The 26,004-nt window shown below is 35.7% G+C and overlaps 1 non-coding gene across 1 annotated transcript; it reads left to right on the top strand.

Moving 5' to 3' along the window:
- The first annotated feature begins 1,328 nt into the window (after nucleotides 1-1,328).
- Nucleotides 1,329-1,461, top strand: LOC126016609 (small nucleolar RNA SNORA51). The gene has a single exon (XR_007498399.1). It is a non-coding gene; the product is annotated as a small nucleolar RNA SNORA51 (small nucleolar RNA).
- Nucleotides 1,462-26,004: the final 24,543 nt, after the last annotated feature.

Here is a 26,004-nt window from a genome sequence, read left to right as displayed (position 1 = left end):
ACAACAATGAGATACTACCTCACACCAGTGAGGTTGGCTCACATCAAAAATAATGGGAACAACCTTTGTTGGAGAGGATGTGGTATGAAAGGAACTCTCATTCATTGCTGGTGGGAATGTCCCTTGGTCCAACATCTATGGAGAAAAGTCTGGAGAGTGCTCAAAGAACTCAGAATTGAGCTGCCATTTGACCCAGCAATTGCTCTCCTAGGCATATATCCCCAAGATGGAAGGACATTCATTCCAAAATACGTATGCACCCCACTATTTATTGCAGCACTCAGTATAATAGCCAAATCTTGGAACCAACCTCGATGTCCAACAACAGATGAATGGATCATTAAGATGTGGTACATATATACAATGGAATATTACATGGCAGTTAGAAATGATACAATCACAGACTTTGCAGCAACGTGGATGGACCTAGATCATATTATGTTAAACGAAGTAAGTCAGAAGACAAAAGAAAAACACAGAATGGTAGCACTATTCTGAAACACCTAGAACACATAAAAAACAAAAAAAGGACATTGAAGAAGCATAACTGCTAGAACCACAAAGAAAGACTTCATAAACTCCATTCCCTGATCTGCACAGCCACTAATACCTCTAGAAACAGGTCTGATTTTACCATCCAAGATAAAGTAGAAGTCTTCCACATACCACGAAAGCAGCAAGAGGAGAATAAATGATCTATTTTTTTTGACGTCTTTATTTTGGTGTGAAGATTACGGTTGATGTCTCCAATATTATTTTATTTTATTTTGTTTTGTCTTTTTCTTTCTTTTTGCACTTGAGTATGATTTGATTTCAGAACCGAGATTATTGTGTGGTGCCTGTCTTTATTGTTGTGGTGCTTATCGGTTATTTAATTCGATATTTTTTTTGTGTGTGTGTGTATTGTTGTGGTATTTTAATTACTTTTTTCACATCCTCTCTCAAACTGAGGTTGGAAGCCTCTAGACAGGACTCTGCCTATTTTCAGTATATTTGATTTTTGATTGAGAAGAGGACATATTAGGTGATGGGTATTCCCCTGATTCAATGTGAATATGTACCCAAAATAGTACAGTGAAAGATATGTAAGCCATTATGAAAAAAAATTGTGTTTTTAATCAGAAACTTTCTTTGACTTACATGTATTATTATTATATTAATTATATTATATGTTATGTTATGTCACTATATTATGTTATATTAGTTTACCTCATTATGTTAATCAATTTTGTCCTTTAAATGAATTCTTACTTAAAAGAAAAAAAAAACAACTTTAGTTTGCCCTGAAGAAAAAAAAATAATAATAAAATAAATAAAAGATAAAATAAGGCCTCCCAATTCTTACCACAGGCTGTGTTCTTTACACTGGCTGTATAGAAAGAGGAGGTACAGTAAAGGCACCCCATATACACCTCAACACAGGACCCTTGCCGGGTATGTATTGTGAATTGGGGGACAAAAAAAAAAAAAAAAAGAAAATGTTAGACTGATGGTGAGGATAAAGGGCAAGTAAGAAATCAGTGAACTTCTATCTGTTGCAAATAGATTCATAACAAAAACATGCATACCTCTAGAACCTTCTTAGAAAGATCTCATCATAGCTCAATGTCAATTGATAGCTTTACAAGTTAACAAAGAGTGTTCACTTCACATTGTATGTATGTATCTATATATAAGTACATACACACACATTTTAGGTAGGAAAAATATCTCAGAAGCAATCTTATGAAAATCTGCAAGGACGTTATATATTTGATAAGATCCTAAGAAAGCAAAATAGTGTACTGAAGCTACTGACATTTCTATGAGTCCCAGTTCAGAATTCCTGTTTAATTAGGAAGAGAATTAATTATACTTTGAGAAATAATTATCATCACTATGTCTTTGTTGGCTAACAAATTACATGAACATAAAATAAAATTTGATTTTATCAGATGTACATATTTCTTTATCTTTGGTGGCCCACAGAGTATTACTAGGCAGAAATAATGTAAATTCCAGTAATGTACTTATGAAAGCTATTGATTCTGTCAGTCTTTAGTTTTCTGTGCCATACAGTCTAGACAGAATAATAGTGCATTCTGTGTAGAGGAATGCATTTCAGAAATCATTGAACGGGCTGTTTTGGCAAGTCCTGGAACTGGAGATATATGTAAATATATAATTATACACACATACGCACACACACACCACACACACACACATATATATACATATATATATATATATATATATATATATATATATATATATATATATATATATATATAAAACTGTTGGTTTTATATTCCAACCATAGACTCAAGTAATTAGCACCACTCTTCTCCTTCCAATTCAACTTGAACTTTGTCTTCCATATTATCAGATAACTTGAATTTGATTATTAGCTACATCTTTGCCTTATTTTCTCCTGTCTATTCTGCTCACTCTAATTGATCATGCAAATATCGACCATTTCAAGTATTTCTCCTCCAACAACAATTTCTTAGGGAGACAGCTTGTGTCATTATAAAAGCATCCTTTGAAAAAGTCTAATTCATTGCAGATCCTCATCTAGCTGCTGAATGGAAACAGTACCTCTCACCCTAAACTTTTATTGTCCATTAGCTTAAATTCAAGCTGATATTTTGAGCTAAAAGCCATAGCTAGGAATCCTCTGCATAAAGAAAAACAGAGCTCACTGCTGACCAATCTGAAAGGACCAACTGACAGAGAATGAGGAACCTATTAAATCTTCAAAGATCAAGTTTTCTGCCACCTGGGTCTCCTTTGCTCTAGGCAACCCCATCTATTCGGCATCAATCATGCATTTGTTCCTCTCCTTTCAGCTTCCTCTCTTGTGCCTCCTGAAATGCAGCATGACGTTGGTTATCGCTGGTCCTGGAACTGATTCCATGCCCACTAGCTCTCCACAGAAGAATCTATATTTATGTTACAGGCTTTGCAATCATTTAAACATGTCTATTTCCCTCTCACCTTACTCTTGGTCTTGTCCATAGGAAATTGATTTCTACGTGACTACCATCTGCTTATAAAAACGGTGCTATGTCTACACTTCTTTATCTTCTTTGCTGGTAGGCTTATTTTCTTTCTGCTCTATTTGTCTACTCTGATATGTTTTCTGCAGGAAAAGAAGATTGTCTGCTAAATTGCAATACATTTTGTTGTAATAGTGTGAGAGAATTTTCTTTAGATAATAAGATTTATTGTTTGTTTAGGTTTTGCATGACACCTGATGATGCTCAAGGGTTAGTTCTGGTTCTGTGCTCAAGAGTACTCTTGGCACTGCTAGGATGACCATTTATGATGGTAGGGATCAAACCAGGGTTGGCTATGTGCAAGGCAAACATGCTATCCATTGTACTTTTCCTCCAGTCCCAAAATAATCTTTATTGTCATGTTAACATTCCCAAAGAAAGACTGCATATATACACTAAGAGTTTTTTTTCCTTGTTTTTGTGCCACACCCAGTGACCTCAGAGGTTACTTATGGCTATGCACTCAGAAATCCCTCCTGGCTCAGGGTACCATATGAGATGCCTGAGATTGAATCCAGTTCCTTTCTGGGTCAGCCCAACTGTGTTATCACTCCAGCCCTTCTAAGTTATAGTTTTTAATCTACTTATTCAGTTACAATATTAACTTCAATTTAAATTCAACTTTTTCTCCTTTGGCAGGGGAATATATCTCCTTAAAGAGATATCATATGTTTCTTTAGAAATGCTTGTTCTGGGCCACTGGGTGGGCCCCCCCTCAAAAAAAAAGAAATGCATGTTCTATAGGTAGACTAATGGTTTGCACTCTCTCTTCATAGCATACTTTGCACAGGATATTTTATTTCTTGTTAATTGTTTCTCGTTTGTTTGGGATATTTTAGGTCTCAGCAAGGAATGCTTAGTTCCCTGTGTAGTTCATTTGGGGCCATATTTGATGCTTCGGATCAAACCAGCTCTGTGCAAGGCAAGTATGAATCCCTTTGTGTTTTCTTTCATGCCCAAGATACTTACTTTATGTATCCTTACTTCTCATCCACCAAAGAAGACACAGATATAAAAATATTTTTCGTTATATTCTTTGAAAATTAAATGAGTTCATTTATATAATACTCTGAAATTTGTAGTTTGGTACAGTAGACAGTTAACTAATGTGGCCATGGTTAACTTCCTGTCAAGCCCTTCGATTCAAAGTCATTTACTATTCATTACACTTTTCATTTTTTGTCTATAGGACAAATGAACCATTTTCATTGCATTAACAGTTATTGGAAGACAACAGGCTCTAGTGCTTGATGATGTCATTAGGAAGTGGAATGAGAACCATGAAAAGTCTGAGCACCTCTACTTGATTCTATTGACAGAAAATAGTCGATTTAAACGATCAGGTATCTAACCAACCAGGCCCTTTTTTGGGTTGTTTCCCTAACAAGGTTCACTGAAGACTTAAAATAGTATATTCATGTGTGGGTCTTTGACTCTCTGAAGTTAAACAGAAATGCAAATAAAACAATTTAAAATCATAAGTAAAATTTTTTAATTTTGTGGATGTATTATACTGATTCTTTTTTGTTTTTATTCCATTCCTTGAAAAATGAGAAGAACCTGACATAAGGGGCAATGGTTAGACACATACACACATGACTGCTGGTTTGGCTCAAAACATCAGGCTCCTAAGCTTTGCTGGATATAGCATTGGATTCCCCAAAGTACCACTGGATCAGTCCTGATGACTTGGTCATTGGACAAGTCTCCAAGCAACTCTACATTATTAGGCTGGAGTATAGACCAGAGTTCCAGTTGACTATGGCCGGGAATGGTCACTGATCACTCAAACACTTCCTGGGAGTTCAAGCAAACCAAAATAAGCAAACAAAGCAAACAACGTCCTAGAGAACTATGAAATGAAGAAGAAAACAATATTTTACTCACTGATTCTACAGAATTTTTGATATTAAAAATATTTTTAGCCAGAGAGATACCCTTGAATGATGCCAACCCAGTTCTACTCATGTACCACAGTCTTCTCCGTGTATCTCTAGAAACCCAGAGCACAGAACTGTCAGTAGCCAGCAAATAATCTTTGGTGTGGTCCACACTCACTCCACCATTCTTCCAAACAAAGAGGATTTCCGATGCAAATTAAGCAATTTAGAAGTTTCAGAAATTACTGTATCATGTTACAGTACACAAGTATCTAGAAAGGAATAGGATAAGCTGCGCACACCAGGAAATAGGGCTTCCTGCTCTATAGTGCTGCACTCATCTGAAGTGTTTCACTGTTATTATCTCAGCCTTATTCACTTCATACACAGAAAGATCATTGTTGGTGTTGTTACTTTAGGCATCACCCAATGATCCTCAAGGTTTACTGCTGGCTCTGTTCTTTAGAACTACACCTGACAGTGATCAGGGGACCATACAAGATGCTGAGGATCAAACCCATGGAGGATGCATTCAAGGGCCTAACTTTATTGCTCCAGCCCCTCCATACACAGTTTTAGATCCTTCCACTCTGACCTCAATCAATAATCAATCCACCAGCACATTGGGCTTAGACAAGTGTGTCACTCTCTCTAAAGGGTGCTTGCTCATTCCTTCGCACCCTTTGTCATTGAATAGGAACTCCCACATGATTTAATTTCTAAATGGTTATTTTATTTCTGCAGGAGAATACGGGTTATAAATAATGGGAAATACTATAAGTGAGCTAGAAAGCCATGTTTAAATCCTGTGCCACTTAAATGTGTCCTTGGACTAACCTGTATGACTTTCCTCTTCTGTTTCTGTTTCTTGATCTGTAATGTGGCTTCGGGGTGAATTGAAAAACATGCATGAATGACTTAAATAAAAGCTTCCTAATAGCCTGCCAAGTGTCCTACCAAGGACACACTCATTACGACAGAAACTCTCCTTGGGGCTGCCTTAATCTAGATGCTTCTCAATCAAACCAAAACATTATGTCAGATAACTCTACAATTGTGCAAAATAAAGCATTTGGTTTCCCACAAACTGTGTGTGTGTGTGTGTGTGTGTGTGTGTGTGTGTGTGTGTTAACAAAGCAGATTTGGGCATCTCAGATGTTCTTTATGTTGAGTAAATTTTTGTTGGCTTCCTTAGTCAGATGTCCACCCTCCTGGTGTATTTTTACCCCTTTCAAGGAAAGGAGCAGAGGTCAGCAGAAGAGGAAAACTTGTGTTTGTTTGCTTTCTTGTTTGTGAGTTTGTTTGCTTTCTGAGCCATATATGGCTATGTACAGGGCTTAATTAAATTTGCTCAAAGATTACTCTTATCTATGCTCAATATGTGATACATGCAATTGAACTCATGTCAACTTAAGGTCAATGTGCATAATTCAATTCAACTTGCATATAAGGCAAATGTCTAACTCAAGTACTATATCTTGGCCCCTAGAAATAGAGCCCAAACTTCTCTGAAGACTCTTGTTAAGTTGTCATCAATTGAGATGAAGTCTTTCTATTTGCCTTAACAAAATTACCTATATTAACCTATTCCCACATTTTTTCTGTGATGAATTTCTATTCGACAACATTAAGAGATCAACATGATTTTTTTCCCTCTTTGGGAAGTTGACAGGAGCTTCACAGAATTCATGAGCGATGGTTTATGGGTTTTCTAAAACACATACTTCATAAGTTTTATCAAAGTGTTAAAGAAATTAGAACAGATGAAATATTATTTTTCTATTTTTTGTCCACCACAGCCTATTTTATAGAAAATGTAATCTATTGATATGCCACTTAAGTGAAGACATGTTTTCTAAGGTAAATTTGCTCTTGAGAACTAATCAGGTTGTTTTGGATGAATTTTGAAGCCTCAGTATTTCAAAGAAGCTCCATTTAAAACACAAAATTTAATTGGTTCTTTCTGTCAAACTGAAAAAAGACCCTGTCCCTAGCAGTAATTAATTTTAGATATATAATGATTCAAAAAATTTCATCTTTTAAATTAACTGCATATTAGCACATTTTGGTCAATGAGTTTATTTTTCTTTATATTCTCAAAGATGCATTAAGTGAGAGAGAAAAGCTTTTAAACAGACTTAATTAACAGCTAGAAATGACATGATTTATTTTGGTGGATTGTACATATAGCTGTAGCTCTTCCTGAGCCCTATTTTGAATACATTAAAAATATTTTTTTTACATTATGATGTTCTATAACATGATTCCCAGAAGCTCCAGGGAATATAGCTATTAAATCCTTAGGAAGATGAAATTATTCTCATTCCTCTGAGAGTTTAGCAATTTTGAAGGAGTTTATAAACTGTAGGGAGAGAGGACTAAAAGTATTTTTTTGCATTTTAATTAGGGATCATAAAGTGCAGAAAAGACCAAAAACAAGAAGTCATAAACGTGAAGACTGCATCTCTTCACTCAACTTCAAATTTATGATGACTCATTCAAGCAAGTAAGCGAGCTCAGTGTTCCATTTTTATATAAAATTTTATGCTTAAAATGATATTGTGTATTCACATATTTGAAATGATAAAGCGATAGACTTCTTTAAGTAATATATTGTTTAAACATTGTTATGCTTTATTTGAAGGTATAGAAATAGATACTTCAGGAACATAATCAAAACTGTATAATTGTTTATATTAAGTTTATTTATTTTTGAAGTTTAAGTTTTGCTAAGCTTTGTAAGAAGAATAATAAGACAAAAAACAACTGATAGCTCTGGACAAGAATTTGGCACGGGGCCGGGCGGTGGCGCTGGAGGTAAGGTGCCTGCCTTGCCTGCGCTAACCTAGGACGGACCACGGTTCGATCCCCCGGTGTCCCATATGGTCCCCCAAGAAGCCAGGAGCAACTTCTGAGCGCATAGCCAGGAGTAACCCCTGAGCCTCACAGGGTGTGGCCCAAAAACCAAAAAAAAAAAAAAAAAAAAAAAAGAATTTGGCACAAAAAGTGGAGAAACTAAGAGGCAAGGCACCCCTTGATCAACAATAGTGCAAACTACAGTGTTAAAAAGGGGAAAGAGAGAGAGAGAGAGAGAGAGAGAGAGAGAGAGAGAGAGAGAGAGAGAGAGAGAGAGAGAGAGAGAGAGAGAAATTGCCTGCCTTAGAACAAGTCAGGAATTGGGAGGGAATTAATGACAGGAAGGGTGCAAGGAAAAGTTAAAACTTGGAAAACTAACAACTGAACTAGTAAAAACACAGTCAAACTTTTCACTCTTCCTTGAAACTGCCCTCTAGTCTTGGTAACAAAAAAGTTTTTTTTTAATTGCTTTATTTAAGCACCATGGTTACAAAACTGTTCATTGTCGGGCTTATGCCATACAATGTACACTATCCTTCACCAGTATACCCTTCCTTTCACCAATTCCTGGCACCGACAGAGCCTGCACATTTGGGTTGAGATTATCCCCAGGGCTTGGCACCTGGGTATGCATGCCTGGCCAACGTGTTGGCTGGGAGTCACACCTCTAATCTGATGTCTTCACACTGGGAATGGTCTCCTGGCAGCTAGCGGGAAGAAGGCTCCTGAGAGTAGTGCTCGTACATATTTCAGTTGTGGTGTGCACGGGGAAAGGGGGCATTATCTGTGTCAGTACCCTGGTCAAATACACACAGCAGCCTAGGGGATCATACAAGAGAGTCTCTTTTTCCCACAGAGCCATTCCTAGCCTTGTGTGAGCACACGTATGTGTTTTTTGCTCATGCAAATTTGTTCATACACATTGGTTTCTGTGTGATTGTGTGTGTATGTGTGTGTGAGAGAGTTCTTCATATCCTTTACTATTGCACTAGCCAAGGGTCATGCAAGGCATTTGCTTTCTTCTGTGCTACCTCTCTGCTTCCCAAAAGTGAAAAAGAGCTCTTAACGTTTTAGCTTTCAAATGTGTCATGGAGAGTTGAAAAGAAATGTACACAGACCTTTTATTAGAACAAAATGTATAAACTTTATATATATTTATATATGTATAATATGAGAAGATAGCAGATTGGATCTACAAATGTGTGTAACTTTTTTAAATTATTACACTGGAGACTAATAAAAGGTTTACTCTTTCTCTGGAATCCAGCTCTGCCCATTAACACCGTGCAAAGCAGATTTCATAGCGATGACACTTTTAAAATGGAAGATTCGATTTCTTTGGAAAAGGCAATGGAGCATCTGAGATTCAGCTACTTGGATGGCAGAAGCGAGGTGCCAGAATTTTACCTCCCTTTGGAGAATTCTCCAGGGTCTTCTGGGAGGTTGGCCGAATTGGAAATAGAAAGACCTATCCTGACAATCTTTAATATCCATGACAACAGATGTCATTATTGGTTTACCCAGCTGAAGACTTCCACTGAGGGTCAACTTGCTTGCAGCAAAATGGAAGCTAATTTCCCCGTTTATAGGATTACATGTTGTTATCCTTCCAAAAATGCAGCTAATTGGTTCCTTTATCCAATTTCACATACTACTTTATAACTATTAATACTAAGTGGATATTTATTACCCTCACCCCAAAGGATTTCTTCTCTGGAACCACAAAGGCTATGATACGTACTTCCTTGTTTTGCTTGGCATTCATAAGGGTGGGGAGAAAAGTGGCTGTACTTCAAAACAAAGCTAGGACATTGTGATAAGGTTGCTAGAACTGTTCATAAGAGCACCATCAGAAAAACTCTCTGTTTATATTTAGGCATTTCACCAATTTGCTGATGGAGAATAAAATAAACTATTAATTTTCATAAAATGAATAATAAAGGCATTAAAAGTAATAGAATATGGTTGATTAAAAGGGTGAATTTAAACACTAAATGTAGAAAATTTGAAGCAAATATCAAATAGAAATATTAGAGACATTTTGTAGCTATTAGTCTAAAATTTCTAGAAATTTCCAGGAGGTCAAGCAACCCAACCATTGCTTGTAGAATTACCTTGGATAGCTACTTGGGCCTGGGAGATCCCATTTACTTCTATTGGAACCACGGCTGGGCCTGAGCAGTGGCAGCAGTGGTAAGGCATCAGCCTCGCCCACACTAGCCTAGGATTAACCATGGTTTGATCCCCCGGCGTCCCATATGATCCCCCAAGCCAGGAGCAATTTCTGAGCACATATCCAGGCGTCACCCCTGAGCATCACCAGTGTGGCCTAAAACGCAAAAACAAACAAACAAATGAACAAACAAACAGCTGCTATCCTGCATACCAGTAAGTACACTTCACAAATTATTGTGGACCCAAAATACAAATGATGCTTTGTAAAGCTTCTTTATCAGATTTCATTAAACAGAGAAGAGAATTGGAAATGGGATTTGGGAATTATCCCAAAAGTCTTTAAGACTTTACCTTGTGCCCCTCATCCAGGCATTTGTTGATAAATCACTAAATAGTAAGGGAGTTACCATAAAAGAAAAAATCAAATTATGCCTCTGTCCCTAGCTTAAACGGAAGATGGTTAAATTATTTGAATTGTGAAGAGTTTATTCATTCAGATATTACAGAGGACTGACTTATCAATTCTAGACCTGAACCAAGGATGCTGGTAATTTGGGAATTGGGAAGGGAAGGAGCTCTTTCTTCCTGATTTATCTGAAAAAAAAAAAAAAAAAAAGAAAGACCTCTCCATAAAAACTAGAAATAAAACAAGATATTTTCATTATTTTATGCCAAACACAGTGACAAAGGAAAATAAGATTTAGTTCCACTTCAGTTGCCCCATGATCTGTTCCCTCTCCAGCTCAAGGAGGGGAAAGAGTGATGTCCACTCACCTTCCAACCTAGGTGCAACCTGAGTTAACCTTTACACCACTATCTTACACATTATCATTGACCCAGTCATGGTGTCACTTTCAGATGTTAAAATTAATTCTACCTGATTTGAACTTATTAAATGCTACATTAGTTGTCTACTACTGCATAACAAATGACCACAACCTACTGGCTAGAGCATGTACATACATTTCCTCCTGATGTCCCTGAGTCTGATGTCATGACCTGACCCAGATGGCTCTAGTCAGGTGTTAACTGGGCTGTGTCCACATATACACACTCTAAATGTGAAGAACTCACCTCTATCCTTATGCAGGCTGTAGGCAAGATTCATCTATTTATTCATGGTTACATGACCAAAGGCTGCTGGCTTGCTGTTCGTTGGTTGGAGACCTAGATACACAGTGTTTCATTCCCAGCAAGGATGAGAGCTTTGCTTTACATGGAATTCTTTTTTAGTTTAGTTTAGATTAGTTTGGTGGCCACACCCAGCAGTACTAAGAACTTACTCCTGGTTCTGTACTCCTGAATTGTTGCTGTTTGTGTTTCTTGGGGGAGGGGGGGTTATGAGATATTAGGGATCATATGCAGCCTCATTCAAAGCAAGTTTCCTCCCTTCAATATTGGTCCTCTGGTCTTTAACATGGAATTCTCATCTAGTATCATGAACCTTCATCACAGGCATCACATCCCATGATATTTTTTGTTCTGTTGGCTAAGGCTAAGTTGAAGGTCTGGCTTGGATTTAAGAAGAATAGATTTTACTGATCAATTGTATGTCCATCATCTAGTCTGTCTACCACAATGTCCACTATTTGACTTTAGAGATGGGCCTTTAGGACTCACCAAAGTTTACTAACCAGAGCCAAACTTGAATGCAAATATTTTCCTCCAAGTCTCTCTTCACTACACCTTCCCTTTAGGACAGGAAAGTCCATTGAAAATAACTTCTGTTCTCCAAAATTACTGAGCAGAAACTCACGGTCCAGAAATGTTGAAAAATTAATTGGATACATGGGGCTTAACAAAACTACAGTAACAACTACTCAGAAGACCCACTTTGTTTTTTTATTTTTTGTCATTTCAACTTTCTCCATATTGTAACAAATTTAATTTTGTAGGTTGGCTGGGTTTGATAGAATTATGGACCATAAGCAAGAAACCGGCAGGATTAAGACCAAGAAATATTAATAGAAAAAATGTAAGAAGTGGGAATGGACAGTCTAATTGAGAGTTTTATAAACAGTTCTGGAACTGCCTGTACTTTTTAACAAATAAAAGATTTGAGAGGATATATAGAATAAATAAATAAAATATTTCATTTTAATTAATCCATTTTGAAAATCCATAAAAACCAACTCTGTGGTAGACATCATTCTGTGTGTGTACAAATCTTGAATGTTATAGTCAAGGACTCTGACCTCTAGATATTTATGTTCTCAGAAGGTGAAAATAAATGCAAAGTCAATAAAAATTCCAGGGGAAAGGAGCTGAGTTCCTCACTAACAAGTTTATGTCTATAGACTCACAGTCCTATATTTAATCATAACTGATCAAAACTGGATAAAGCAGTGATTTAATGTTCTGTGTGTTGTTCTGGTGAAAAGTATGAAGCTGGGACATGCATCACCAACTAGATCATAAAGGTTAGAGGAAGATGATCTACAGATTCTGAGAGCTCTGGGAAAATGCTGTCAAAATGTAGGGTGGGAGATAATTTGAACTAAGACTGTCTGCATTGGCAGTTGTTTATAATGAGCCATGTGAGAATATGAGGTGATAAAGAAAGAAGACTTGGGGGCCAGAGTGATAGCACAGTAGGTAGATCATTTGCCTTGCATGTAGCTGATCTGGGTTCACTTCCCAGCATCCCATATGGTCCCTTGAGTCTTCTAGGAGTAATATCTGAGCACAGAGTCTGGAGTAAGCCCTGATCATCACCAGATGTGGTCCTAACAAGGACACACTTTGCATGCAAAGGTTAACCTCAGTTCAGAGGAAAGAGATTTACTGCTCAAATGGTTTTGATGGAAATTCAGGCAATTCCCCTCTTGGGTCTGCCCCACTGCACTCAGGTTCTTATCTTCAAACAGCCCATTTTGGAATACAGGGACTAGAGAATAAATGAATAAAATTTGGAGGAAGAGTTTTTTGAAGAGGTTGGAAGGGAGATGCACTGGCTAGGGATCTTTCACAGTATGAGGGAGGGTCTCCTAAATAAGATTTCTGATAAAACAAGAAAGGCCCTTTTCTTTTATGTCTTTTTCACTTAGAGAATGGGTCACCCCATTGCATTGAGTTTAAATCAGGGGACATAATCTGGTAAGACAAGAAAGTAAAGAATTTTGAGAAAAATCTCTTAATGTTGTTGGTTTCTTTCTCGAGCACATCCTATTTCCTTCTTCAAATGGTCCATCTTTACTTACCAGTAACTTTCCTTAGGGCCATATATTTTTTTAATTTGGGTGCTATTTCATTAATCTCATGTCATTATCAATTAGATGAAAATAAATTGGGATGTTATATTTTAGCACATCGTAATTTGTAAACTTTTCTCCTTAAAAATAAGTGAGATATGTTTTAGTTGTGCTAGCAGCAAGAAGGTAGTCTAGCAGTTAGGGTCAAGTAAAATGTCCTCATATATGAGTTTGATTTCTTAGCACAGCATATACTCTTGAACTTTAACAGGTGAGGCTCTGGAGCATCTCCTTTTCTTCTGGTGGCGGGGGAGGGGGGAGGATAACTCCAGACACAATAAGAACTGAGTAGTTTTGCTTTCTTGTGCCCTTGCATCAAAGTGATGGTCCAGTTGGTTAAGAAATGCTGAGGAGGTTCATAGGCCTCTTGAGAATCACTTGGAAGTATCCTTATTGGGAAAAAGAAAAATTCCATAGTATTGAAAAAAATTAAAGGCTCAGCAACTTTGTGGTGAGCCATGATGTAGTTATGGCTAAAAAACAAGTGCGGGCTCGGAGAGGTAGCATGGAGGTAGGGTGTTTGCCTTGCATGCAGAAGGAACATGGTTTGAATCCCAGCATCCCATATGGTCTCCCAAGCCTGCCAGGAACAATTTCTGATAGTAGAGCCAAAAGTAACCCGTGAGCGCTGCCGGGTGTGATCCCCCCAAAAAAACAAAACAAAAACAAAAAACAAGTGCATAAATGGTTTGTTACAGTAAACTGAATCTAATCTGAATACTAATGTATTTTTTGTTGTATTTTTGGGCCACACCTGCTGGGGTTAATCCTGACTCTGCGCTTGCTCAGAAATCACTCCTGTCAGAGTCTAGAGACCTTGTGGGATGCCAGAAATCAAATTCAGGTCTGTCCTGGAGAGGCTGCATGCAAGGCAAAAAAAAAAAAACAAACGCCCTCCTACTGTGCTTTCTCTCTAGCTCTGGATACTGATACTTTCTTAGGAAAATAAGACAGTAATTCATTTGGGGGCTGTAGAGATGTTACAATGGGTCTGACACTTATCTTGCATGTGGCTGACCCAAGCTAATCCCAGCAACTCAAATTATGTGGCCACATTCAGTGAATTTTAGTCCATAGTGATATCTTCTAAGAGTTTTTAGAGGATGCTAATTCTCAGTGAAAATGGAGTAAGAGGTGGTGTGATTGTGATGAGAGTGGAAAGAGGAATATGTGTTAGTGGCTATGTAGAGTGAAGGCAAAAATACATAGAGTGATTTTTGTGTCATGCAGTAACCCTATGAAGGATCAATCCCCACATATATGAAGTGGGACCTGTCAGCAGAGGTGTTTGTATTTCTAAAGTTATGGTTAGTTCCAGTAAGTATAAGTAAGACCCAGAAGAGACAGAGCATAAAATTTATTCATCCCAGAATGTGGCTTTCTAAGAAATAGCAAAGAATTAAAAAAAAAAGGTTTTGAGTACATGTGATTTATGTATAAATTTTATTCTGAGCAAAGGTAGAAAGATAGTGGGAAGAAGAGAGTAAAATATTGGGAGAATGCATAAGCTGCTGGGTTTGTGAGAAGCAGTTGCTAATATATGAAGACAATATTGTTTGCTCCATCTTGGCTGTGAAATAGAAACAGACCTGGCTCTGGGAGGAAGGATAAGCTGATGAAGACAAGTTCTTTCAGAGAAGGTGTCCCCAGAGCAAAAAGTCTGGAATCTCAGTGGGACCCTTTCCACAATGATTAAATCACCAAAAGTCTAAAATAATGCTCTAAATTTGTCTTGTGGAAAAAGTTGATCAATCATAACTGGGCATAAGAAGTGAGGAAATCTAGCACGTCATCACTGAAGAAGGGAGCTGTGTATGAGTGTATGTTTGTGTGTATGCTCATAGAAATATGTGTATGTAGTTGTGTGTGTTTTTGTGTGTGCGCATATGAGTGTTTATGTGAGTGTTCATGAGTGCAAGTGAATGTGTGTCAATGTATGAATGAGTTTGTGTTGATATGTGAAGGCATATGAAATATATGTTTTGTGTATGTTTATGTGTGTTTGCACATGAGTATGTGTGTTTGTGTGTGTGTGTCTGTGTGTGTGTGTGTGTGTGTGTGTGTGAGATGTGGATTGGGAAGGTGAAACCAGCCAGCACTTGGAAAGCTGCAGAAATCCAGCTCCTGGCTTCTGTTCTAGCTGCTAAGTACTCTGGTCCCTCTGTAACCCCAGTTCAGTATTCTGAAAGGAAAATGTGAAAAAACATTCTGCATTTTTAACGGATAAAATAGATCATATTACGATTCTGTTGTTCTACCCAATTAGGATTTGGCTGACATGGAGTTACCTTGGTGGAAAACAATTCTCTGAAAGGCAGAATGTGAAACAATAGTGCTGCTCCCCTTCTTCCCCTCTTTGTGCTCCTGGTGGGACTTTCCGTGGGAGGAATGTTGGTTTTGGGTAACCTTTGAGTAACAGCAAGGCCCAGTCTAAGCTGTGACTGTGATGCTTTCCAATATGCTGAAGTTGTTGAGATGAATGTGGGAACCCCATTTAATTTGTGTTTTTCTTAAATCATGAGCCAGAATTATTCAGAGCCCATATAACAGATACAGTATTTCCTAGAGATTGCTTTATTTATCATAGTCTCATTGAAGACTCATAATTTAATCGAATTTCCCATTCTTGTACACAGCGTCATGTACACATTAATAAAGCATGAATAAAACAACTATACCCAGCAAGGGGCCATGGAATTGTATAATTTTATTTATGGCATAGAATAAGAAATCTTGAGGCTCAGAATGGAAGTTATGAATCTTAACTATCAAGGAAAATAAAAGCATAATCACTAAACTTTAATTTCTTAAACCAAGAATATAAGCAAATTGAGTCAACTCAGATATAAGAAATATAAATGTGAGTTTTATTAAACCCAGACTCCTTTCTATGAATTGCTTTTGTATTTTAATGTTTCAGTTCTTCATAAAAACTAAACAGAAGTTAAATTGTGAAGAGTTTTCATAAGACCAGTGCACAGATAGGTACTCCTTTCTCCTTATATATTGAAATACTTAGTTTGTATTAGGAAACACAATACCTACACTGGTCTAAACTGGTAAGGAAACAAAAGAGAATATTTACTCAGTTTTTCAGCAATGGCAGAAAATATAAAGCAGGAAGTACTTCTCCTGGAGATAGACACAATTTCGACAAAAACAACCAAAGAGGCCTTTGGCACCCATCCTGACTGGCAAATTGTTCTTTATAATAGTCCATGGAAAGTGCTTGCTGGGGACTGTCCCCTGAGGAAATGAATCTAGAAAGTCATTTTTATTTTATGTTTATCTAATGGATATTTCTAATAAGGCCTGAGTGAATACAACTCAAAGTCCAATAATCATCTTTCTTTCTCAGTCAGATTTGTGAACTGTATTAACTGCAGAGATAGTTAAATTGATAAATAGATAGATAAAGCGAAATAGACAGAGACAAAAAGATAGATGATAAGTAGATAGATGATAGGTAAATAGACTATATGTAGGTAAAAAGATATAGATTAGGTAGATGATAGATAGATAGATAGATAGATAGATAGATAGATAGATAGATCGATCGATGATAGATAGATAGATGATGATAGATAGATAGATAGATAGATAGATAGATAGATAGATAGATAGATAGACAAATAGATGGATAGATACGTAGATATCTTTCTACCTACCTACTTACTTACCAAGTAAGTAGGTAGGTAGAAAGATAGGTAGAGAAATAGATGATAGATATATGATAGATAAATAGATGATAGATGGTAGATAGATAGATAGATAGAGATATAGAGATATATAGATATATATAGAGAAAGGTTTATTTCTATCATTTTGGAAATATTTTTGTGGGTCTCTGCCTGAAGAGGGCTTCAGAACAGTCTCACAATTTTATGTTAGCAGGAGGAGGCTAGTGAGTCTTGTCCTCCGATTCTGACCAATGACTTCTCCTCTGTGAATAGACTTGGAGAAGTTTCATGACTCTTGATGGGAGAACAGAGCTGAATTTTGTTGGTGTTTTTTTCCTTTGGTCTTTCACATTGAACTCTTGGTACCATTTATGTACATTAAGTTTGTTTCATAAAATCTTACTCATCCTCCATCGTGTTGCCAATGGATGCTAGCCCTCTCCTAATATATGAGACCAATATTGCATAAATCTAATTTAAAAACACAGATTTCTGCTCTATATTCATGTTGTTGATCTCCACATTAAGATATAGATAGTAATAAATAGTGTGGATAATTTTAAATTAACTTGTGATCATTTAGTAGACTATATTAACAGTTCTAGTAAATTAAAAAAAAAAGCTATTTTCCTGGAGTGGAACAATAAGTCACTTCACTGACTGGGCTTTTCCACATTGATGTGGGCCCTTTCAAACTACTTGCTTCATTGAAATGTTAATAATGTCCTTTTCTCATAAAAGCTTCCCTTACATCATTCTTTTTGTGTCTCATTCAAACAAACTAAGCTCCAGACAACATACTTTCAGACATCACTGAAAGGATTTCCCAGCAAAAGCCTATATAGTACAATTCTCCTTGCAACAGAAAACGTTTAAATATCCACGTCCCCCCAAAAAAATCTGTCTATGACTAATTTTAATATAAGTAGAAGTGAAGGAGGGATTTTGCTATCTTATTATCAGTTACAACATTTTCTATCAGTAGAATAAAGAAACTTTCACCACTTTTTTTTTTTCGGTACATTATAAAATAGCTAAAACAAATAATACTGATGCTAATCTCTTGTAAGAAGGCATTATTTATTGGATACTTTTCTCAAATAAATCTTGATATTTTAGATCTAAAGTTCTAAAATTCAGTGATCAGGTTAATGATAAGGCTGTAAATTCCTGAAGTTAATTACAAATTTAATAATAATTAGATATCATATTTGTCAACACTATAAATCTCCAGCTCACAAAAGGGTTTTAAAAACAAATGATGTTTCTACACTAACTGATTATATGCATTTGCTGTGTGACTGTTTGAGAAGAAAGAAAATATTGGGTTTTGAGACAATTAAATAAACTTTTCCCATTACTGAAAACATGTCATAATTTGTTTGTTATATGACTTTATTTGGCAAACAATGCTGGTCCAATGGTTGCCAATTCTTGGCATAGACATAATAGAATATAAAGCTCCCCCAGTTTTCCAACTAGTTCAAGTGCATATTCAATTTAGATATTTAGATGACAATTGTTTCTTTTATTTCTTTTTGGTTTTTGGGCCACATCCGTTGATGCTCAGGGGTCACTCCTGGCTATGCACTCAAAATTCCTCTTGGCTTGGGGGACCATATGGGATGCTTGGGGATCAAACCACGTTCTGTCCTAGATCAGCCACATGCAAGACAAATGCCCTACGTCTGCCCCACCATTCCAGCCCTTAGAAGAGAATATAACTGGTGATTAATTTACATTGAACAGACTGAAAAAGATTAAACACACATTCACACACACACACACACAAACATGCAGACAGATATCCAAAATTTAGTAGCTTCTTCCCTTCTACCTCTATCCCCAGGTCACCTTGGGTCTCTTGCTAGAACATAAAGCTAGTATTTACTTTTCTCATTTGCAAATCACCGCCCATGTCTTACTAGCAAGGTAGAGAAGAGAATTTCAAAGCTACTTGTCACAATAATGTTTCTACTGTCCTTCAAATAAAATAACCTACAATGTGGAAGATGACTTTATCTAAGTGGAATGTATTCATTATCTAATCAATATTGTAGCAAAATATTTAACCACACACATATAAAAGCATAGTTTTAGATATGGTTTTATATTTATGTAAAAGATATATAGATAAATGAAACAAAGTACCAACCACATAAGAAAAATCACTTTAATAATTGATGATGTAAGGTAGATTAACAGGAAGTTTATTGACTCTCACTAAGGAAAAGAAGACAAACAAAATGAAAAATATAAATAAAGCAAAGATTAGCAAGACTTTTTATATTAAGGAACAAAGGATATTGATCCCTGAAAAATAAAAACAAAATAAACAGTGTGATTGCTGCAATTTCATCGACCTATGACTTTAAGATAGCTTTTATGTCATAGGTATATGGAGAAAGAATACAAGAATCCATCAAGAACTCGGTGAAGTCCTTGCTTGGAGAGCACCTAGATTCCTCAGGAAAGAACAAGAAACAGAGACAAAGATAAAGATAGCAAGACAAAGACAAGCAGTAAGATCATGGAGATTTTCTGAAAATCTTGAGAGTTCCTTTGATATTCACTTGAGCAACAACGAGCACTTGCATGAAGAGAGCTCAAACATCAGACATCTGAAAAGCTTAAAGATATAGTGTAGGTATATACACTCCAGACACTGGAATACACTACAGACATTGCAATAAACACAAAAGGACCAAGAACAGTGCAGAAAAGTCCTCTGTACTCCCTAACTATTCACATAGCCAGAATTAGAAAACAATTAGGGACCGGAGACATAGCACAGCCGTAAGGCATTTGCCTTGCACGCATCCAATACAGGAAGGACCCCAGTTCAAATCCTAGAATCCCATATGATCCCTGAGCCTGCCAGGAGAAAATTCTGAGCTCAGAGACAGGGGTAACCCCTGAGCAATGCCTGGTGTGACCAAAACAACAACAACAAAATGAACAAAAAAAAGAGAACAACTCAAATGCCCCAAAACATAAGTTGTTAAAGGAATTATGGTACATTTACTCAACAGAATATTCACAATCATTAAAACAGACGAAGTCATACAATTTAGTGCTATGTGGATGAGCATAGAGGGAGAGGGACATACACAAAATGATCTTTATTATATTCAGGATGTAAAGAAATATGGCAGGCAAAGTACAAATGCCCAAAGTTAATTGCCAGGTCAGTTGACATTGGTGGAGAGAAATGGTTATTGGAGGGAGAATTTAGTGCTGAAAGGTAGCATAAGATGCCAGGCACAGAAGCAGGATAAGGGGATAGAGGGTGACTGAGACATTAGTAGATAGCAATGGACACTACTCTCTTAGTGACACAGTCAAGGGAGTAATGTTGGACCATTGCTTGTTTTCAGTCCACAAATGATGCTGCTCAGGTTATACATTCAGGAATTACTACATGCGGTGTTGGGAGAACCATGGGATGACAGAGATTGAACCCTTTGTTGGGCACATGCAAGACAAATACCCTACCCGCTATACATTTCTTTGGTACCTAACTTGGTAATTTTATAACTCAAATTTATTAAATTAAAAAAATAATGCAGTGTTTGACACTCAGACAAATACAGAGGAAGTGCTTTTAGTCAGAAGATAGATTTAGAGGAGCTGGAGAAATAGTGCAGCAGTAGGGCCTTTGCCTTGCATGCGGTTGACCCAGGATGGACCTCGTTTGGATCCCCAGCCCTGGTCCCTCAAGCCAGGAGCAATTTCTAAGCGCATAGTCAGGAGTAAGCCCTGAACATCACAGGGGGTGGCCCTAACCCCCAATAAAAAGAAGTACAGCATGCAAAAATATAACCTCATACTTTAAATAATTTTCTATAATTGGTAATATCTTCAGATTCACTAACATTGTTAAAGCAAAGCACAAAACATGTGAATATGTCTTCCTCTAATTTAAGCAAATAATTAATGAAATACAAGATGCAAGCTCATATGTCAGGTTGAACAATATGAAACAAAAAATGGCCATTGAAAATAAATCAAAATTAAAGAATATGTTATAATTAGTAGTCAATGATTTTGATATAATTATTAGAACTATTTCATGTGTTAATTTAACAAATTTTGTATAAATATGAAAGATATAAAAAGTCAAGCCTCTAAGGCCGGAGCAGTGGCACTAGAGGTAAGACATCTGCTTTACAAGCGCCAGCCTAGGATGGACCTCGGTTCGATCCCCTGGTGTCTCATATGGTCCTCCAAGCCAGGAGCAATTTCTGAGCACATAGCTACTCAGGTAACCTCTGAGTGTCAATGGGTGTGGCCCAAAAAACAAACAACAACAACAACAACAACAACACAAAGTCAAGCCTCTAGAGAGGAAAGTTAAAATAATTCAGGGGAAAATTTTACATATAAAATTAATAGTGGATTAGTTATTGCAGAAAAAAATAAATTTAAGACAAAATAGATGTTTCAAACTGAAACAAAAAACAACATAAAAAGTAAAAATTAAAATCAATTAATACATATTTAATTATGTAATAGTGGTTTAACCTGACTGAGGTTACTAACAGAAAAAATAGAGATTACACCAAAATGCTTAATAAAATTATGCTCAACTTTTTTTTGTCAAAGCTTTGACATAAATTGTAGAAGTAAAAAAAAATCCAAAGAAAACAAAAATGTCTCACCACATCACAGATATTTTTATAAAAATAGTAATAAAGGAAATGTCCCAAATAAAGCCAGAAAAGACACATTACATAAAGAAATGAAGGTAAGAAAGTAAGGAGAGTTAGTAGGGGGATAAATGTAAATAAGGGTAGAATAGAACAATCTCTTCAATAATCTGAAAGAAAAATCACAGTCAAACTAGAATTTTATTTGCGACAAGATTTGCCTGAAAAAATGAAAGTGAAGTAAAATCTTTTCAAACACATGACACCTGAGAGAATTCAACACCCACACAGAAGGTTTATCCAAAAAAATTTTAGGCATAGGAAAAATGAAATATGAAAGTCAGTATCTACACAAAGCTATTAGGAACCCAAGAAGTAACAGGTACAAGGATGCATTAGCACACATTTTAGGAAAGGAGGAATGTTGGTCAACTCTTCTAACTTTTTATGCTGTAGATAAAACGTCTTCTGAAAGCGGGCAGTAATAAATTAATAATGGGCTTTAAAATCTTTTTTGTTTTTTTGTTTTTTTGGGCCACACCCGTTTGACGCTCAGGGGTTACTCCTGGCTATGTGCTCAGAAATCTCCCCTGGCTTGGGGGGACCATATGGGACGCCGGGTGATCGAACCACGGTCCATTCCTTGGCTAGCGCTTGTAAGGCAGACACCTTACCTCTAGCGCCACCTTCCCGGCCCCGCTTTAAAATCTTAATATAACCAACACTGTGTCTTATGACATGTTCCATCTATAATACTAACTTATAAAATAAAATGTAATTTTACAGTCATATTTAATTTGCCCAAAGGAAGGCAAAGGGAATAAGAAAGTAACAAAAAGACATGATACAGACATAAAATGGAGTCATATAAAATAGTGAAATTGAAGCAAATAAATAAGACCATGGAAAATAAATTGTCCTAGTACACTAATTAAGAGAGAATGCTTGTCATTTATAATCCAACTAGTACTGTTTTAGAAGCTCTGGCCTTTATACTGAAAGACAAAGAAGGATTAAAAAATTAAGAAATACATAGCACTACCAATTAATCACAATAAATCTATAATGACATTTTAATATTAAAGAGTAGATTTTAGAGAGCAGTATAGGCAAATAAAGAAATGTATTTCCTAAAGATGCCAGGGGAAAACTCATTAAAAGGACATAATATTTCAAATGCTCAGGTAACTAATAGCAGAGCTTCAAAATTAATTAATTAAGAAATGACCTTAGCATAGTGATGGATAATAAATGACAAGTTCCCCCTGTATAGTAGCATCACATTTTCAAAGATAGAGGGGATGGAATATTTCTGTGGGAATTCTAAAGAAAAACAGATATTATAAGCAATAAAACAGAAACTGCCAACAAGGAATACAGTGAACTGAAACACTTGTTTATCAACACTACAATGCAATAGGGGACAACCATCAACGTAAATCAAATGATTTATAAGAAGTTATTCCAGAATATGTAAAAAAACATCCTAAAATGATGCAATGAAATATGATTTATTTTGAATGAGCAAATAAGCATTTTACATGTGAATGTTAGTAACTAGACAAGGATGCAAGATTAACCATAAAGTTAACTACAACAAAAATTTCTAACATAATTTTATTAAATTGATAGATCTCTAACAAGTATGATCCCCAAATTACAAATAAAAGAGTGGAACTCGTGGTTTTTTTGTAAATACAGGAATTATAATAGATAAAAAAAACAATGTTGGGGAAATGGAATGGCAAGAAATCTGATAGGAGAAAATAGAGAAAATTCCTTGAAAACCACACACTAAACTATACCTCTTAAAGAGGAATGCATTATAGACCAGCTAAAATCTTTTACACAGGGTAATCACAATTCAGATCATATCTAGTGATTGTTGCTACATAATGAGAAAAAATCAAAATGTCATAAAGTTTTTGAAATAGAGAAATACTTCGTAAAATATTCTATGAAAATAGGCTTGTCCTGGAACATGAATGAAGGGATACGCTTAAGAGAGATAATATAATATGTTGAACAATCCTTTTATTTCTGTGATAAATCCTGAGTCATCATTAATGATTCTCTAAATGTTATTAATATTATTGATCATTAATTAACCATCATTAATTACTATTTCTTAGCTATTACTTAATTGTTAACTGTTAATAAACTATTGATTTCATTGGTGATTATTTTATTCTACTCTGTTCATCAAAGATAATGGTCTATAAATTTTACTCTCTGGATCTGTCTCTGTCTATATCTGTTTCTTTCTCTCTTCCTCAATTCCTCCTTCTCATTCTCTATGATGGCCTTGTCTAAATTTATTTATTTATTTGTTTATTGGTTTTTGGGTCACACCCGGCAGTGCTCAGTGTTACTCCTGGCTCCATGCTCAGAAATTGCTCTGGCAGGCACGGGGGACCATATGGGATGCCAGGATTTGAACCAATGACCTTCCGCATGAAAGGCAAATGCCTTACCTCCATGCTATCTCTCCGACCCTGGCCCTGTCTAAATTTAGAATCCAGATAATTCTGGTTTCAGAAAGTGGATTTAGTGGTGCTCTCTCCTTTTCAAATATACTGAAAGAAGGATTAATTTATTTTTTTTGAAAGTTTGGTAGAATTCACTGGTGAAGTCATCTGACCCCATTCTTTTATAAATGTTTTGACTTCTGTTTAACTTTTTATATACAGGATATATTTACTCAGGATTTCTAGTCTGAATTCACTTGGGAAATTACATGTGTTTTAAATGTTGGGATTTTCTGGACTGGAGCAAGAGTACAGCCATTAAGCTTGCCTTGTTTAAGCTTGCCTACCGGGTTCTATCCTCAGCATCCCAAATGATCTCCTGAGCACCACCAGGAGTAAATCCTCAGTGCAGAGCCAGGAGTAACCCCTTAGCATTATTGGGCTTAGTCTCCAAACAAACAAACAAACAAACAAACAAAAAACAAACAAACGAGTTGGAATTGTCTTCGAAATGATTCAATTTGTGATAATGTATTTATATGTCTGCATTATCTGTTCTGATTTCTCTTTTGGTTCTTATTTTACTCATGTTCTTTTCTCTTCTTTGTTTAAGAATGGCTATTTTATATGACATCTATTTTGTTCATCTTTTTAAATAACCAGGTTTTGTTTTTTTAAGCTTTTTCTGATTGGTGTCAAAAATTTGTATTTCATTTATTTCTGCTAAAATATTTGTATTTTCCTATCTCTTAACAACTGAAATTATTTATATTTATTATTTTCAGAGATCTGTTTATTTTGCTATAATATTGTTCTCCATACAGCTTCCTAGTAGTTGTGTTTTCACTTATTCATCTCTAGGCATTTGTTTTATAATATAGCCTCTTATTTCTTTACTAATCCAATATTTGTTTAGTAGCAGGTGTTTATTTCTTGCAAACATGTGGTTTCATTTTTGATCATTTTCCAGTTTTATACCCATTATGATTAAAAATTATTCTTGATATATTTCAATATTCATTCACAAATCTATCCACAATGAATATAAAGGTAGACAAAATATGTGTATTTGGTTGTTATAATATGGAATGCTCTGTAAATTTTTGTTTATCTATCTTATTTGTCACTGAAGTTCACTGTTTTCTTCTTGATTTTCTGTATCATTTTCTTGTTGTAAGTAAGGCATTAACTTTTTTTATAAAGATTATTCTGTAAATCTCTTTACTTAAGACTATTGATACCTCATAGGGGGCATCAAAAATAACCAAACAAACAAAAACAAAACAAAACAACAACAAAAAAGACTATTGATATTTTTATTATTTAAGTAGGTCCATGATGCTATGTTGACAGTATAGAATTAAGTCTTCATATTGCATTCATCACTATATCACAATATTAACTCCACCTTGTTTCTTGCCATAGGGTTGACAGAAAATAGTTATTTTCAAAAAATTATCAAAAGAGAGCTTGTATATATCAAAAAAATATTGTATGATAAATGATGAAACATAAGAATTAAAAAATAAAAATGGTCAATCAAATTTGTATTTTCTAAGATTGTATTTTAATCAGTATGTAAAAGAGTAGCTGTGAGAACATTTAAGTGTTCTCAAAAGCATATTTGTAATGTGACATAGTTTAATAACTGTTTTTATAGTTGAATTTTATTTCTAACAATCAAAACTTCATTTTAGGATATGGAAGAAACTTGGATAGAATAAATATTTAAATATAAAATCATGAAGTTCTTTCTTGGAGCAGTTAGATAGTTTTTTAGAATTATAGGTATTTAATACAGAAAATAAAAGCCTGTATTCATACAAATATTGGCAAAATTGCTTTCTTGTAGTTTTATTTGCAATAGTCTAAATTTGAAAACAACACCAGTGTTTATCAATGATGAGTCTATTTATATTATGCATATTCACTCAATTAAATAATCCTAAGTGGGGTCAGTGAGAGATACATTAGGCTATCAGGGGTCTTCAAACTATGGGCCACGGG

Source organism: Suncus etruscus, chromosome 8 (genome assembly GCF_024139225.1).
Source record: "Suncus etruscus isolate mSunEtr1 chromosome 8, mSunEtr1.pri.cur, whole genome shotgun sequence".
NCBI classification, from domain to species: Eukaryota; Metazoa; Chordata; class Mammalia; order Eulipotyphla; family Soricidae; genus Suncus; species Suncus etruscus.
This window is presented reverse-complemented; position numbering and strand designations above follow the sequence as displayed.